General features: G+C 44.6%; 1 protein-coding gene across 1 annotated transcript in view; it reads left to right on the top strand.

The window, feature by feature from the left end:
* Window positions 1–6,686: 6,686 nt before the first annotated feature.
* Window positions 6,687–15,745, top strand: part of SOCS5 (suppressor of cytokine signaling 5) — a 28,777-nt gene continuing 19,718 nt past the window's right edge. The window contains exon 1 of the mRNA XM_080340897.1: window positions 6,687–6,900. The gene's annotated coding sequence lies outside the window, so the exon portion shown is untranslated. The remainder of the gene's footprint in view (window positions 6,901–15,745) is intronic.

Raw genomic sequence — 15,745 nt, 5'->3', positions numbered from 1 at the left:
CCTGCAAGAACAGACTTCCAGACTCTTGGCATGACTGGAAGCTACTTAATAAACGAGCATGTGAGCAAAAGAGGGTAGGCTAGGGACTGGTTCTAGCAGTTGTTTTGTATTACTTAGTAAAAGAAAGATCAAGACCACATCCTATAGTCCTGGGTGGTGCTTGGACATGTAGAGTACTTTTGAATGTCATTGTATGTGCTGCACCTGCCTGAAGGTGTCCTGGAGCCTGACTGTCCTTTGCCCGGCAGGAGGAATCATGTTGAAGCGTCCTTGCCTTTTCTTTGAAGGGCAGTCCCTGGCCAGAGCAGGTGTGCTGGATGTTCAGGTCAACATTTCAAACATATATTTCTCTTCTGACACCTGAGGTTCTCACATTTTTAAGTGCAGATTTGCCTTCTATTATTTATTTGGGCAAGATGCAACTTTTGGGCCTGTAAAATTAACAATGAGTGTGCTTGCAAACAACCTGATCACTGTGCTGTGGCTGATTTTTGCATGCAAGCAAAACTGTCAGAGCTCAGTGAAGGCAAAGCAGGATAGCGCTTGGTAGCTTAAGGTGCCCGGCTGCATGGAGCTGACAGGCCTGCTGATGGGGCTTCCTCCATTCTTAATCCTAAATATGTCCCATGTTGGGGTCATTTTTGTTGGGTTAGTCACCAGGCAAGGTTCTGCACTTGTGTGAGCTTGCTCTACCCTCCCCATGATTGTCCACTGTTGCTTTGCAGAGGTCTCTGTCCCTATTGAAAGTCTCTCTTCCCAAATCTTGTGGTTCATCTAGTATGTGCTTAGCATCCTCTTACGCCAAGGTGTCCTTTGCTGACGGGATTTATTCACAGACACCAAGTGGTTATTGTTTTACTCCAGCGCTCTTTCCTTGCTATTCCCTTAGATTTTTCATCACTAATTCTTCTTCTCTGCTTGACTGAAGAACAGTATTCATCTAGTTCCAGTCTGGAGCAAAAAAGCCTGGAAGTAAGGCGGCAGCAACAAATGATCACACTTCTGATGACTGCTCTGACTTTCATGGGCGGTTCTCTGGCTGTGGGTCACTATGGCCTAGAAGCAGTACCCCAGCCTGGGAAAGTTCTGCCATGATAGCTGTCCCATGGTTTTTGCAGACACACAGACTTTTGGGCACAGGGCAGGGATGCTGGGTCTGCAGAGGTGGTGGCTTGTTACGCCAGCCAGAACTGAAAGGGCACTATTTTGCTGTGCTCAACTACAATTTGATTTTACAGCTCCTGACACACTAACAGAGGTTTGATGCTGCTGCTAGGAGTGAGGGGAGAACATGTGCCTTGACTAACTTCATCAAACTTTCTGAAGTTCTGCTTGGAATTAAAAAGTTTTATTTAAGGTCTCTGTCTGCGTTTGTTTGCTCAGAATTGCTCCAGGCTGCAGAGAGGATAAACTCTGGAGAAGGCAGTGAGACAGAGTGCTTGGAGCCCGAGCCACAGAGCTTGCCAGAGTCAGGCAATTTTTCATGCAGAACCAGGATCAGTCAGGGACACACTGAGAAGCAACGATGCAGCAAAGCTGGGCTGGGCAAACGCTGTCAGTGTGGCAGCTCAGGGCCGGGGAAGCAGGCACTGTGGCTGATGGCACAGGAAGTGGGCAGCGTCCCCCAGGAGCGGCAGGCGCAGGGCACGGTGCACGCCATGCCCAGCAGTGCTGTGCTGCGTTGTTGGCAGCACACGCAGGAGCTGGCGGCACGCCCAGGAAATAAACATCGAAAGATGAAAGGAGGCCAATGTGGGAGGTAGCAGCCTGCTCTGTTTCCAGCCTCTGATCACCTTCTAAGCCCTGTTTCCTCACAGTGTCCCCTTGTCCTCCTACAATGAATGGATCATTGCCCTCCACTGGGAAAATGAATTGCCTTCTGATAAAAGGGATTGCCCAGATGTTTCCCCAGAGAACTGCTTTGCATTCAAGGGTGTGTGCACATCCTGAGAAAGGAGGTGATCTGATTTGCTTTAATAGAATCATTGCAGCCTCATAGTCTGGAGCATCTGCAATTGCCTGTGCCTTTCTCATATCCTTCTGAGTCTTACTGATACAGCACTTTAAGATGTCCTTACCAACACATAAGTACAGAAGTACCACAGCAAGCAGCATCATGCTTTGAGGTCTCAGTGCTGGTCCCTTGCAAAACCTAAGTAGATCCCATAGCTGTGTGGATCAGGCTGGTGAAGCCTGGAGACGATAACCAGAAGTCACACAGTCTCCATCCTGCTGGGCTCTTCTGCTATTATAGCAAGACATGTAGATGTAGCCTAAGGTCTTTTCCAACCTAAATGGTTCTATGATTCCATAAGTAGCAGCCTATTTTCTTTCTTTTCCTCTATCCTATCATCAGATCCCTAAAACAAATCATATGGTAGTAAGAACAAAGCAGTTGTTTTTTTTCCCCCTATTCAGTTACTAGTTCTTTGCCCAAGTAGCAGACCAGAATGGCAGGTGTTTTCATTTGATGAAGGTGACTGTTGTTCAACCTTAGTCCTGACAAAAATGGTAACATCAAGAGAATTTATTCTATGATAAGAACAGATATAGCACATCTGGGGGTTTATGTTACTAAAACTTTATACTTCTGAGAAGTCTGTAAGTATCTAGCATAAAAATATTTACTACATACTAGACATGAAAAATGAATGCTAGTTTGCTACAGAAGTAATTAAAAAGGGCAGCAGCCTACAAGTTGAAGTTAAAATTGTCTTAGAGAACTTTTATACATGTGGAGTCACTACTGGGTAATTGCAGAAAAGATTGTTATAGCTTAACTCCAGCTGACAACTCGTTCCGCTCCCCTCACAACCCTCTGGTGGGATGAGAGAGAGAATTGAAAGGGTAAAAGTGAGAAAACTCATGGGTTGAGATAAAGGCACTTTAATAGGTAAAGCAAAAGCCATGCGCACAAGCAAAGCAAAACAAGGTATTAATTCACTGCTTCCCATGGGCAGGCAGCTGTTCAGACATCTCCAGGAAAGCTGGGCTCCATCACCTGTCATGGTTATTTGGGAAGACAAATGCTGTAACTCCTTTCCTTCTTCTTCCTTCAGCTTTATATGCAGAACATGATGTCATATGGTATGGAATATCCCTTTGGCCCACTGGGGTCAGCTGTCCTGGCTATGTCCCCTCCCAACTTCTTGTGCACCCCCAGCCCACTCACTGCTGGGTTGGTGCGAGGAGCAGAAAAGGCCTTGACTCTGTGTAAGCACAGCTCAGCAGTAACTAAAACAGCCCCGTGTTATCAGCACAAGCCCAAAACATAGCCCCATTCTAGTTACTACAAAGAAAATTAACTCTATCCCAGCCAAAATCAGCACAAAGATAAGTGATGCTTTTGAAGCAAAAGCTCTCAGATGATGTAGTGACATTAAATGTTACAGAGTCACAGAATGGTAGAGGTTGGAAGGGACCTCTGGAGGTCATCTTGTCAAACCTCCCCTATTCATGCAGGATCAGCTAGAGCTGGCTGCCCAGGACCACATCCAGATGGCTCTGAAATATCTCCAAGGATGGAGACTCCACAATCTCTCCAGTGCTTGGTCACCCTCACCGTGAGAAGTGTTTCCTGATGTTCAGGCAGAACATCCTTTGCTTCAGTTCATGCACATTGCCTCTGGTCCTGTCACTGGGCAACCCTGTAAAGGGCCTGGCTCTGTTCTCTTTACATCCTCTCTTCAGATATTTATATACATTGATGACATCCCTGGAGCCTTCTCCAAGCTACAGTCCTAGCTCTTCCACCCTCTCCTCATAGAAGAGACACTCCAGTCCCCTAATCACCTTCCTGACCCTCCACTGGACTCTCTCTAGTAGCTCTGTACCTCTCCTGAACTGGAGAGCCCAGGACTGGACACAGCACTCCAGGTATGGCCTCACCAGGCCTGAGTCAGGGGAAATATCTTGTCCCTCGACCTGCTGGCAACAGTTCTTCTGGTGCAGCCCAGGATACCCTTAGCCTTCTCCACAGCAAGGGCACATCACTGGCTCACGTTCAACTTGGTGACCCTCAGATCCCTCTCTGCAAAGCCACTTTCCAGTCAGTCCCCAGTGTGTATGGGCGCATGGGGCTGTTGCTCCCCAGGTGCAGGACTTTGCATTTCCCCTTGTGGAACTGTTAGACTAGCTAGATCCTAGCTATGCTGGCTCTATGTTTATTTTGTCTGTTGTTACTACTTGTTAGCTCATTTTTTTTCTTGCGCTGTTTATGTACGACTACCAAGTGGCAATTTAGCTGCATCTATGCTGGGTGCACATGAATCCTTCATGAGTGCTACTCTGTTCTAGAAACATAAATTCACACATTGGCCTCATCAGTATCATTTTGAATGCAACTAACATCAATTATGTATGTTTCATTATATTTTTCATCCTCTTCCAAGATGCAGGATTGCTTACACAGTTTATTACTTCATCTTTGGATTTTTTTGCTGGCAATGTATATGCTAGGCTGTGTTCTGTATGCAGAAGTATTCTGAATCTATTTCTTCTCCAAGCTGAATGAGGCCTGGCCTATCAGTCCATCCTCACAGAGTAAGTGCTGCAGCTTCTCCTGGACAACTTGGTGGCCTCCACTGAACTCGCTACAGTTTGTTGAGGTTTTCCTAGCATTTGGGGACCCAAAACTGGACACACATATATGTGGCTGAGCAGAAACAGATAATCCCTTTTCTTGGGCTACTGGCTCTATTTCTGGATGCTCTTGGTCTCCTTTGCTTCCAGGACACACTGCTGGCTTGTGGCTAGCATGACTCCACGTCCTTTCCTGCAAAGCTGCTCCCCAGCCCAGCAGTCCCCAGCCTGTACTGTTGCAGAATGCTCTTCCTTCCCAGGTGCTGGCCTTGTTGAATTTTCTCACATTTGTCTTTGCCAAATTTCATAGACTTCCTGACAGGCCATTTCTCCAGCCAGCCTAGATCCCTTTGAATTGCAGCTCTGTCCTCCTGCATTTCCACTCCCCCACTTCAGCATCCTCTGCAAATTTGATGAGCATACACTCCTTCTCCTCTGCAAAAGTCACTGAGAAAGATGTCAAACAGAACAGGCCCCTGCTGTACTTTGTTTGCTACTGGCTTCCAGTAGAGGACAACCCGATGACCCTTACCTGCCAAGCCTGACAATCTAACAATTTTTTTCTCATCTAACTGTCCACCCTCTGTACTGTAGTGTCCCAGTGTGTAGATACAGAAAGAAGACATGCCCTCTGTTACCTGGAATAGCAGCTTGCCTTTTTGCACTGGTGCAGGAACGAGTGACTCCTGCAGCCTCACCTGGAGCACTGTGTGCAGTGCTGGGCACCACAAGATAAAAAAGGATGTAAAGCTACTGGAGAGTGTCCAGAAGAGGGCTACAAAGTTGGTGAAGGGTTTGGAGGGGAAGCCCTATGAGGAGCAGCTAAAATCACTGGGTTTGTTCAGCTTGGAGGAGACTCAGGGGAGACCACATGGTGGCTACAGCTTCCTCACAAGGGGCGGAGGAGGGACAAGAGCTGATCTCTTTAGCGACCAATGACAGAACCCAAGAGAATGTCAGGAAGATGTGCCAGGGGAGGTTTAGGATGGACATTGGGAAAAGGTTCTTCCCTCAGAGGGTGGTGGACACTGGAACAGGCTCCCCAGGGAGGTGTCACGGCCCCAAGCCTGACAGTGTTCAAGAAGAGATTGGACAAGCCCTCAGACACATGGTGTGAACTGTGGCGTTGTTCTGTGCAGGGACAGAAGTTCGACTTGATGATCCTTGTGGGTCCCTTCATACTCAGGACACGCAATGAGTCTATGAAATGTACTTCATTTGTACCTCAGCCAAGCAATGAGTTTGCTCCCCGTTATATGGAGGAGAGCAAAAGAAAACTGTTTTGAACCGGGTGTTATTCCCTTCCAACAGTTTGTTCTTCCAAGAGTCTCAATTTCTAAGCATTTAGCGTCCCTTCCGCTTACAAGGAACCGTTTCACTTCTGCAAACAGGATGGCAGGGCAGCAGCTGCAGGCGGCGCCTACACGAGCAGCTCTGTCCCCCGGGCAGCCCTCTCTTCAGACCGGACAAATCCCGCACTCAGACACGCTGGGGAGCAGCTCCGAGCCCCTCTGGACACCCGCTGAGCGGCGGGGGGGAGCAGAGCCGGGCCCGGGCTGGCTGGCATTCCAGAGGCCGGGCTGGGCCCTGTCTCCCTGCGGCTGTCCCCCCGCAAGGCCAGGGCGGCCGGGCACGTCTGCACCGGCTCCCGCGGGGCATCTCTCCACCTCCGCTGCACGGAGAAGCGCCGGGGTCGGCCACCGCTGTTTCTGCTCTGACGCCGAGTGTCACGGGTGAACGTCGACCCGGCCTCTGCGTGCTGCCGGCAGCCCCGGCGGGGCGGGGCCGGTCGCAGCGGAGCCCCCGCCCCCCGGCCCGGCCCGGCCCGGCCCAGCGGCCGCCGCTCCCCGCCGCTCTCTCCCGTCGGCCCCCGCCACGTGACCCAGCCCCGGCCCGACGCCCCTCGCCCGAACCCAAAATGGCCGCCGGAGAGCCCCTTCCCAGATTGGGCATCGTGCCCGACTCCAAGATGGTCGTCAATGGACTCCAGTCGGAGACAGCCTAGCGGGTCAGTGGGAACGCGGCGGGCCGGTAGGCTGGGAGATGCCCCGCCTCAGCCAGCCTGCCGCTCCCATTGGCGCTGCGGGGGGCCAGCCCTGCTCTCATTGGCCAGCGAGGTGTCGCTCGCGCTTTCTCCGCTCCAGGGCCCGGAGAACTATTTTCCATTCGGCGGAGGGGGGCCGGGGAGGGGGCTCCGCTGGTCGCTCCGTCCGCGCCGAGCGGCAGGCGGCGGGCCCGGGCGGGGCGGCGGAGGATGCTGCGGCCGGTGGGGCCGCCGGGACGGCGCTGAGGGGTCGCTGTCCCCGCCGCGGCGCAGCGGTAGGTGCCTCCCGGTCGGGGCTCGGGGTTGGCGGACGGGACCTGCGCCGCTCGCCCCCCGCCGCGGTCCCAGCCTCGCTGCTGCCCGCCGAGGCCGTGGCTCCGTGAGGGAGGCGGGGAGCTGCCGCGGGCAGCTAGCGCCCGAGGGAGCCGGGGAAAGGGCCGGGCGAGTGCGAGGGGGAGGGCTCGGCCGGGCCGGGGCGCGGCGGAGTGCCCGGGGGGAGAAGGCCGCCCCGGGGCGGGGGAGGGGGGACAGCGGGAGGGCAGCTCTGCTGGGGCCGGCCACCCTCCTGAGAGAGGCGGGGGAGCCGGGACTGGGTTAGCGGCGAAGCCCGGGGCTGGGGGTGGAAGCTGCCTCGGCCCGGATCCGGTGTCAGCACCCGCGGGCAGCCGGTCGGGGCTGCCCCGCGCCGGGTGCTGCGCCCTGGGGCTGCCGGAGGGGCCGTGCAGCCGGTGCGGGAGCGCGGGGGTCGGCCGGCGGTCCGCGGGAGCGGAGTTCGCACGCCTGTTTGTCCCTGTGGAAATCACCTTTGCAAAATTGCCACTAAACAACCTGCAGTTAACCCCTTCCGCGAAGGGTGCGTTGAACCTCAGACTGTGTCCCTCCTGAGCACTCGTGAAAGTTTGGAAGTCCTCTCTATTTGCATCTAATTCAAAGTTATGAATGGTTTCTTGGAATTGTAGAAGCAGTAAATCGTGTTATTTCTGCCGTTGTTAACTTTGTAATTCTATACTTGCACTGAATCACAATAGCTTAATCCTGTAGAATACATTTCTGTCTCTGATATGTTTGTTTCATCAGGTTTGTATCATCTGATCATGTATTCTTGTGAACACTGCATGTACAATAGGTGTGCTTTCATTCCCTGAATACTTACAGAATACTGCTCTTTCTTTTTTTTTTTATTTTCCTCCTGTCCCCTCCAAAGCTTGTTGAAGCTTTCTGCAATGTTTCTATGGCTGTAAGGTATATATTTTAGGCTAACCAGATAATCATCATATGGGGTACAGTATCCCATCATGTGAGGTGTGATCCCTGACCATGCCATGCAAATACTCTCTTACAACAAACAGCACTTTTCCACTGAAGCTAATTCCAGTGTGGTTTATGAGTTTGGTAAAGGTATGGCTTTTCTCACATAAATTGCAACACCTTCAGGAGTGCTTTTGTGGGTGCAGTATACTCCTGTAACAAAATATTTTGGGGATAGATGTGGCCCAAGTCAATGGTTTGCAGGGAGATCATATGAATGGAAAGTACTGCTAAAGTCTGCATTTTTATAGGCTTATTTAAAAATAAATGTTTCATAATTTGCACAGAGGTTGACTGGACTTAATTTTAAGTTGATCTGTCTCCTTTAGAAGACAGGTGAAATAATTATGTGCATTGGATATCAAGATGAGAGTGAAAATTTTAAGAGTTTTTTTTTCTGGCTTTAAAACGTTGTGCAGAACATTAAACTGTTTTCGTGGCTACATAAGTACTTCAAATGATTCAAATACAATTGGGTGTTCTGTTTTCTGGAGTTTTTACTGTATTTTAATGTCTTTTGTGTAATTATTTTTTAAACTTAAAATTCTATTAGAGATGAGCAGTTACACTTTTTTTTTTTTCCCTTTTGGGTGAATGGCAAAAAAGACCCTTCTGTGGCTACAAGTACTAGAGTAAATATTTTACTAGGCTTCAAATGTGTTATAATGTAGCTTTAGAGTAGTTTCACTTTAATAGTCCTGTTAATATCGTATGAGTTAGGACCCAGTACTGGAAGGAGGATGTTCAGTTGCTGTAAATGTCTTTACAGAATTGGTGCCTTAATAAGCCTTTCTAGAAGTGCTTTTATTTTTATTATGGGATTATACAATAAAGGTGTAATTTCCAGTTCCCTTTTGTGTAAACCTGGTTAGCTTCAGTTTAGAGATGTTATGGCAAGATATGCTACTCTTACAAAAGAGACTTTTTAGTCCTGTTCCTCCCCACGAAGTGTATTTGTGCAACACTGACATAGTAATTGATGGGTGCCAGAAGTTTTGAGTCTGATGAATTATTGAGGATGGAATGTCCTTTTGTAAGTCCATTTCAGGAAGGGAAGTTGGGGTTGTGTCACTAAGGTAGTGATCATGGAGCCATTTGTCTTACTTAGATCTCATAACTTTTGAGTTCAAATCCCTCATGGGCCATTGTGCACACAGATGACGTTAGGGCAATTTTGTAGTTAAATTGTGCTACATCCATAGAAAACTTCAGGTGTGGTTCACATACCTCAGGAGCTCACTTTGTAGAGGTTTGTGCCATTAAAGGCTTCCTGCTGCCCTCAGCCTGAACATGACCCTCATTACCTTGAATATCTCCAGCTGGCTGATGAGGTTGCTACAGTGAGATACTGAAAGAAGGCAAATTTCCAAGTTAACAACCTCCTGATACATTCAGTTGTCAGGCTGTAAACCAAGATATTCAAATGGGCCTGGTATCAAAGGAATAACCTTAGAAGTAGGGTGTCTGTCAGACCAGATGTAATTTTTGTGGATTTTGTACACTAATAGCAACTATGGTAGAGGGAATTAGTTACACTCTTGGGGTGCGCTCTTTGTCAGTCCAAAGCAAATGACAAAAAAAGGGAAAACAAAACAATATTGAGACCAGGTGGACTGAGCTGCTCAAATCTGTTCTGATTTTCCAGTTGATCTAAATGTCTTGCATTTACTCTGGTTTCAGAATTGCATTGGCCATACAACCAGCAAGTGAACTCAGACAGCTGGGCAGCATGCAATAGCTTGACATGGCTTCATATGTCTGAGAGCAATGGAAAAACGGCTGGTCAGTCCTTGGAGGAATATCTAGAATTCCTCTTCTGCTGGTCTTTTAATGATGGCAGATATATCTAAGAAAGAAAGAGCACATGGAAGGAATTAGAAATCACCTGTGTTCTATTAAGATGGGGGTTTTTTGGTTGATTTAAGTCTTCTTTGAAACATGTGAAACCTGTCACTCTGTGGCAAGGTTCTAAAGAGGTTACTGTTACATCAAATTCGATGTGGCAATTCACGTTTCCCTGATGACTAACAACCCAAGATGGTATAACATGCATTGCCTTGGTCTCATTCATCATGTTTAATGTTAAGTAGGAGACATATTTTAATCTAATCAAAGGATAGTGGTGATAGCTGTTAATAGTTGCAAATTACCTTGTCCTGTGATAGCCTGCTGCTAAATAGCTTGATTTTTATGGTAGACACTTCATGGAGATTCAGATGACTTCATGTAACTTTCATACAGTAGTTTTATTTATTCTTAAGATTTTTTTAAAGTGGTGATGCTTCATTTACTGCTATAACTAGGGAAAACAAATGTAATCTTCACGGAAATGTACATTCCTGACTGTGTAGAATGAAAGCAAGAACTTTTGATGTAAAAACTTCACCATAATCGCGTAAAATATTGATTCCTATTCCAAAATATTGGAATAGGCTGGCTAGTTAAGTAATTCTTGAGTAGCTGTCTGTTTTCTGCTGATTTCCTTACCTCTTGTTTTCCCAAGAGATATGCTGAGTAGTTTCTTCAACCTTAAGGGGAAATTAGCACTTAGTGTTTATGTTGTGGCATTTATGCCTCAAGGCTTCATTAAGGCCACAAGGCTGGGTTGTGTTGAGCAATGTGTGGTTCCTCCCCTCCATCTGATCATGGCCTGCACTGTGTTGAGATGCCTGCTGTCTTCTGAAGGTGTCTACCTAGTTTAAACAAGATGCATTTTGACTGACAGGGTTTGGGATTATCAGTTTTTCTTATACTATTACCCTATGCATTAGTTTGAAACAAACACGCAATTGCTCCATTGAATAAGTGCTCTGAAACAATATGTATTTGTGTGGTTTGGTTGTTGGACAGCTTCTTTTAATCTTTGAGCTGTATCTAGTTAAAATGCTGTATTTAAAGTTTAGTAAATGTATGCTATACCTTCTGGAGCCCTTATACTTTGTCAGCTCTATAAATTAACTCTGACACACTGAATATTTTTCACCAGCTAACGTAGCTGTTAGTTAAGTTAAATAAAGGAGAAAAGCCCACATGCTCTCTCCGTGCATACAGCTGGACATCTCTGTTAGATTTTTCAACAAAAATGAAATTTTGATTGCTTTTTAAAGCTTCATGAATACACTAATTGGTGAATCATCTAATGTGCAGTTTAGTTTCAGGAAATATGAAATGGCTCACTAACTTCATGGTTATAAGATTATGCAGACCTTCTGAAAATCTCAGTAAGAAAATGTGTGCAGTGGTGGTGGTTGATATTTTTGGCTGTGAGAGAGGTTGGCTAAAGCTCAATGTAGTTAGACATAGTCTGCACTAGTTTATATGGTAGAAACTCATTTGAAGAATCATCTGAAAAGGAGAAAGAGTAATTTTATAAGTTTATTTGCTCTTGGAACCTTATCCAGATTTTGTTGAAGATGTTGGAAGTCAGGAACCTCTTCTAAGGTCTGTACCTGGTCCTGAATTCCTGGGTAACGTGGTAGTTACTTTTCACCTGTGCTTTTACACAGCCACGGTTGTTGAATTTTTCAGCCTTAATGTTGGACAGCTGCAAAACATTTAAAGCCTATCTTTGAAAGATTGGGATAAGGAGGAGGGGGAGATGGAGGCTGCCCAGATAAGTAATACTTCTTGAGGAGCCCGAAGAATTTTCTTTATGTAGCCATATACGGTGTGTTCCTGGCTGGCTGTGTACTACTTGATTATGTACTGTGTTGTCAGCTGAAGTATTTTAACCAGTAGTCCTTTCTTGTGAAAGTTCAAGTCTCTACAGTAGTTGAAGAATCAAAGAGGTCAGGAATTTGCTTTTCTCCTTGGTGCAGCAGAATAAGAAAAAATTCAATGAGTGTATTAAATTCTCTTTGTAAACTCAAGGTTTTTATAGTAAATATTCTCCTAATTGTTGAAGATGCATGAAGTATTCTTAGAATATCGTTGTATTGCAATACGTGTTGCAATGCTTACGGTGAACACCAGTTTCTTATAAGCAACAGCTTTTCCAGTGTTTGGAAGTGTTTCAGTGATTTCTCATTGGCGTATATTTACAGAGGTGGAATGTGGAAGATTGTTTAAAATTTTTAGTATAGTAGAAGCAACCAAAAATAGTTTTCCAGCAATACTAAATCTGATAACGTTTTTGCTCCTCCTCACCAGAGTGAATTTTAACAGTAATTCAAAAGTCAGCCTAGCATCCAGATGAAATAATTTGGGCCTCATTGCACAAGACCCAAGTGTCAATCATAGGATTAAGAATTGTGATTCTGGGATAAAAAGCTCTGGCACTTGGCACTTTTTGCATATTTCCATGAAGCTAGTAGAGACTCAGGGACTGCAGTTGAATTAATTAGGCTTGATCAAGACTGTGATAAAACTGATCAAGATAATCTCTTAGAATATTTGGCCTTTAATAGCAGAAACTTAGGTTGTAGTGATTACTTATGCCAGTTTCTAGTTTGATGTAATTTTCTTTATGGAACTTTACTAGCTGAGGATGTACATGTTGAATAGGGCAGACCTGCAAGTACCCTGTTTCTTGAAGAGAACTTGGACACCAGACTTCCATCTGCAAGATGTCTCTAACTTCTCGTACCTTGAATTCTGTCTGCTAAGATACATCTGCTTTTATGTGTAACTATGTACTTGCCTCTGGTTTTTGGTTTTGCAGTGAGACCTGTGCAGTGGAGTCTAATTTATTGACTGTCTTGCTTATGGAAAAAGTACCCATTACTAAAATTTGGTTTTGGAGAGCTTTTATGTTTGGCCTCTGTGAAGAAGGAAGTATTTTAATCATTCCACTAGTGCAGTAAGAGGTCTCTTATTCTTTTGAAGTAGCGTATGGATAAAGTGAATGAATTTTAGACTGCAAATTATCTTTAATCTTCAGTTGACTGGAATCTTTGTGTGGTAGCTTTGGTTAAACACATACTGCTTAGTTGATGCTTTGCTTTCTTAGATCTTGAATTTTCACATTTCTGTTGGGGAATGGTGAATTCCACACTTTTTTAAAAAACATATGTTAAACCTCACTTGGATAGCAAGTAGAATTCAATTAAATATAAAATAGCATTATGAAATTGGTTTGTAGTTTATTGCCTCAGATAAGCTGTATGAGTAGTAAACCCAGCATTTTTATCAAAAAACTTTTTTTTTTTTTTAATTTAAAATTTGCTCAGTAAGTTAATTTCTATACACTTGTCTTGCAGTCTTTTAAACTTGGTAGATCTCATTTCTCATTCATAAGTCTTGCTCTTGGCTTTGGAAAGGAAAATAGCCATGTATTTTTAAGCTGCCAAACAGTTTGGTGGTAAAATTATTAATACTGAAGATTGAGATCTTTGGTTAAGAGGTTATCTTCACTAAAAGAACGTTCCTTTCAACTAAAACCTGGCGGTCTGTTATTGTTTTCAACTCTCCACTTTTGAGCTAGGATAACGTAATAGCGGGTGGTTGTGCCACTCCTATGGGCTCCACCAAGAGACATCTCTCCATGCTGTCACGTTATTTACTGCTTGGTCCTTTTTAGAATTGTGGCTGTTAGCAAGAGACTTCAGGAGTTGATCCCTCCCAGGGATGGGTACCTGGCTTTGTCAACATTTAAATTATTGCTTTTCATCACCTTTTTCTCAAATAGCATTAATATATAGGCTGGGACTCTGATCACTTGGCAGAGAACCAGGAGATGTTCTGTCATTGTGATCCTAGTTAATAAAGCTTCTGTCTGACCTGTCCTAGATTGTACCTGTGATGTTACGTACTTGGAGTCCTGAGATTCTCGGACACAGTTTCTCAATTTTTATTCAACCAGTTCATTTAATGGATGATCTTGCTTTGAGCAAAGAGAGTTACTCATGCTCCTTTCTTTTTCTGGATAGTTGGTGGTAGCTTGTTGTGGGAGGCCAACTCTGAGTGCTGGAGCTGGCCTAGGAGGGTGGTCTGGGGTGGGTAAGGGGGTGCAGGGGCACGATGGTGTTGTGTTGTCCATTTGACATTCTTTAAAACTTTGGCAACAAGCACGATCTGCTTTAATTTTGACTTTTTTTTATTTATTTATTTATAGTAAGTCAAGGCATTAATGTGGATTGTCACAGTGCTGGGTAAATTTGGGTATAAACTGAGTTTTAAGTTTCAATATCAGATCAGATTTATCTTTAAAAGCGTATATAGTTTTGTCTGCTAAAAATGTTTCTTTTAATTGTTGTCCTAAAGATCTGTGTGCCTTATTTATGGGAGCAAGAATTTGACAACAAGGCCTCTGGTTCTTACCAATATAAGACAAATTATACGTAATAATTTAGATTAAGAAATTAAAATTTCTCTTAATGTAATTTTAGTGAATGCATAGGTACTACTTCTGGGTTTAAGACCCTGAACTGCAAAGTACTGACACTGGGGGAGGATATCATGTATGTGTTCGTGTTCTTTGCTGAGCAGTATGTATTGGCTTAACGGGTTTTTTACTAGGTGTACTTTTTGATGGTCTGGTCTACTCTTGTGTTATATCCCATTACCGTATTTCAGGAGTGCAACACTTGCCTGTTAGTATTTGCTGACTTTATTAGTTTGTAGCCTGGTTTGGCTATTAGCAAAATTCTGTCCCTTCTTGGATTACAGCATTATGGTTGTTGGTTTCTTTTGATGACCTAGTTATCTTTAGAAGAGAATGTTTGAGATTGTGCCCTGGCAAAATTGGTAGAAATACTGAGTTTCTAGTTCCTATTCACTTTGAGGATGATTTTGTTGTTGTTGTTGTTCTTTATTGTGAAGATAACCGAGCAATTATTCCTCTAGTATGACAATTCCAAAGTAACTTCTCTTATGGTCTTCTATGGTACTTTCATGTCTCATTTAATTCTTTTGTGAATTCAGTAAATCGACACGGTAGTCCATATCCTAGAGGTATTTTTATTGGCCATTGAACTGTATTCTAACAAAATTTGTTTGAATAAATACAAGGGCTCTTTCAGATTGATCTGCTGATCTACAGTTTCCCTTTACTGGAACTAAAAAGAAAAAATCTGGGTTAGTTTTTACATTGCTGATACAGTTGTGCTAGAAGAAGTGAGAAAACTGCTTTGCCTCAGGAGTCTGGATTGACCAGTGTCAATTCTCATGTGCAGATGATACGGTTTTGTTCTCTCAAATTCCTTGGGGTCTGAAGCATCTGTTAGAGGATTTAGCATTTTTGACAGTAGAACTGTTAGTCGTTATATGCATATGACATGGTTTTGTTCTCTCAAACTCCTTTGGGAGTGAAGCATCTGTTGAAGGATTTTTATTGTTTTTGTCAGGAAGAATGTGACTAAAATTCAAAACTATCAAGTAACCACACTCAAGTATAGCTCAGAGCTGCTTATGTGGATGACTGACCACCACCATATTGAACAAGGTTTTAATTTTAATATTTGTCTAACAGTTGTAAACAGAATAAATGAGATTAGGGGCCTTGAAGTCCAGAACAGTAGAGTGCTTTATGTCTGAAAAAGCACTGGTCATCTTCTTGTATTTTAGATTAAGGTTTGGACTTGGATTTAGTATGGCACATTGTTTTGGAAAAAACATATAGTTCTTCTGTAGACTATAGAAATATATATAACTCAGGCAAAACTGGCTTCTTGTTAGTTAATTATATACTTGTTTCCAGGACTAGGTCTGGAAGCCAGCTTCCAGGGGCTAACTCTTAAGTGGTCTGAAATCTTCCTGCTTTTGTGCATTGTTTGGTTCATCCCTTTCCCACATCTATTGGTCACTCTTGTATTTTTTCCATCAGTGCCGTTTGGCTTTTTTGTGACTAGTTTTGAGCAGGATTCTAAGAACGGG

Source organism: Nesoenas mayeri (assembly GCF_963082525.1).
Source record: "Nesoenas mayeri genome assembly, chromosome: 3".
NCBI classification, from domain to species: domain Eukaryota; kingdom Metazoa; phylum Chordata; class Aves; order Columbiformes; family Columbidae; genus Nesoenas; species Nesoenas mayeri.
This window is presented reverse-complemented; position numbering and strand designations above follow the sequence as displayed.